Source organism: Alexandromys fortis, unplaced genomic scaffold (genome assembly GCF_014885135.2).
Source record: "Alexandromys fortis isolate MF-2015 unplaced genomic scaffold, M_Fortis_MF-2015_v1.1 scaffold_323, whole genome shotgun sequence".
In the NCBI taxonomy this organism is placed as follows: domain Eukaryota; kingdom Metazoa; phylum Chordata; class Mammalia; order Rodentia; family Cricetidae; genus Alexandromys; species Alexandromys fortis.
Window position 1 is genome coordinate 913,914 of NW_026068278.1, and position 2,811 is coordinate 916,724.

Genomic DNA, 2,811 nt, shown 5'->3' on the forward strand with positions numbered 1-2,811 from the left:
CTGGGTTAAAACAGGTCTCACTGAACATAGCGAACAATGAGGACTACTGAGACCTCAAGAACAATGGCAATGGGTTTTTGATCCCACTGCACCTATTGGTTTTGTGGGAGTCTAGGCAGTTTGGATGTTCACCTTACTAGACCTGAATGGAGGTGGGTGGTCCTTGGACTTCCCACAGGGCAGGGAACCCTGATTGCTCTTTGGGCTGACGAGGGAGGGGGACTTGACTGGGGGAGGGGGAGGGAAAGGGGAGGCAGCGGTGGGGAAGAGACAGAAATCTTTAATAAATAAATAAATAAATAAAAACTTGTTAATATTCAAAATATAAATAAATATTTTTGGGGGGGGGTTTCGAGACGGGGTTTCTCTGTGGTTTTGGAGCCTGTCCTGGAACTAGCTCTTGTAGACCAGGCTGGTCTTGAACTCACAGAGATCTGCCTGCCTTTGTCTCCCGAGTGCTTTGATTAAAGGCGTGCGCCACCACCGCCCGGCTATAAATAAATCTTAATGAAATAAATGAGTAAACATTGATGCAATATTTAACAATGAATTTTTACTGGGTTTGAAAATTTGAGACATCACATATCAATTTTAGCATGTGTTGTTCAGCTAATAGACTTTAAGGAGTGAGTTCACAGAGTCTATGGAATCCCCTTCATTCTTCACTTCGGTCTTGTTGGTTGTTGGCTTCAATGTGCCCTTTGCTGGTCTTGAGCGCCCTTCAGGTTGGCATGTCACTGAACTTACCAGTACACTTTTAATATTCCTGTTATTTTATACACTTATCATTCTAAAAAAGAGTGTAAAAATTCAGACTGTTAGCAATAAACTTGTCACACCTTAAGTCTTGCTGTGGCTGCTTCATACTAAGCTGGTTAAAATTCAGTACTCACTGACCATACTCAGGAAACCCTGCCTTGGTAAGTAAGTACTGGCCGTCACAAGGATTGTATCAAATGTTAAGGATTTATTTTCCCAAATACTAGCCAAAAAAATCTCATTTCACATTCATTAAAAATGGATCATGCATTTTTCTCCTTTCTTCAATACACCTGGAAAATAACAGGAAGTAATTTCATGGACTCCTGGAATCAAGAGTGTGCCCAACATTCAGGTTCACTGTGGTCATCATAGGTCACTGGCACCAATGCGGGCTGCTCTTTTTCCTGTCATTAGGGAACAGACTGTAGATTCCTAGGTTTTCACCTTACACTTTGTTGTTCACTGAGCTCAGTAATCCCATATTCTATAAACTCCTTGTTCTCCAATATTTAAAATAAATCTAAGATCACTATAATACTATCCAGAGAAGGTTCAGGCCTGGACCAGGAAAGTCTCTTTTCCTTATCCAAATATCTAAAACATGTTTTCCTTAATACTGGACCAACACCAAACTTCACTTCTCTTCTAATGCTAATCTAACTCAGACATAAAACATTCAAGCTTTCCTATATTCAGCAGCAATAAAGAGTTCCACTTCAGCAACTATGCAGGAAATGTTTATAAAAAAACACTAGCAAAAATCAGGAAACTGCGATAAGGAACTCTGTTGCCATATCACCTGGCATGTGCACATCGACCACTCAGACTTTTCAACCAGATGGTGATACAAGAAACACCTCCAGTGGAATCATTATGTGAGAATTGGGTTGTAAAGTAATCTTTAGAAGGATGATAATTTTAAATATGCATTGTATAAAAATGCTAATTATTTCTAACTTGTTAGAGCATTAACACACTGGGATCTGGAAAGAATAGGCAACATATCTTCCCACCTATCTGTGGTAATAACACTCATTCATGGAAGATCTGTGTTTTACTCAGCATGAGAGGAAATAGAATGATTTTCAGATTATTTATATTTCCCAGTAGTTTCCAACTAAATCTATCATGACAAAGTCTTAAAATTATAGACATTGTGGAAAGTCATGAAAGACATTTATACGTTCATTTCATCTAATAACAAGTGACAAATGGTTATCTTAGATGTTTCCTTTGGAAATAATATGCTTGTTAGCTAATAATCAAATAATAATTGTCATGGAAAATAACAAAGCAAATGTACAAACAATGCTGCTATGAACATAGTAGAGCATATACTTTTGTTGTATGATAAGGCTTCTCTTGGGTATATTCCCAAGAGTGGTATTGCTGGGTCTAGGGGTAGGTTGATCCTGAATTTTCTGAGAAATAACCACACTGCTTTCCAAAGTGGTTGCACACATTTGCATTCCCACCACCAATGGATGAGTGTACCCCTTTCTCCGTAACCTCTCCAGCAAAGGCTATCATTGGTGTTTTTGATTTTAGCCATTCTGACAGGTGTGAGATGGTATCTTAAAGTTGTCTTGATTTGCATTTCCCTGATCGCTAAGGAAGTTGAGCATGACCTTAAGTGTCTTTTGGCCATTTGAACTAGCATTGTTTGTAATAGCCAGAACCTGGAAACAACCTAGATGTCCTTCAATGGAAGAATGGATGAAGAAAGTATGGAATATATACATATTAGAGTACTACTCAGCAGTAAAAAACAAGGACTTCTTGAATTTTGCATACAAATGGATGGAAATAGAAAACACTATACTGAGTGAGGTAAGCCAGACCCAAAAAGAGGAACATGGGATGAACTCACTCATATTTGGTTTCTAGACATAAACAAAGGACACTGAGCCTATAATTAGTGAGCCTAGAGTAGCTAAATAAGCAGAACCCAAAGAAAAACATATAGGCATCCTCCTGAATATTATCCTTCATCAGGCAATAAAAGGAGACAGAGACAGAGACCCACATTGGAGCACTGGACAGAAATCT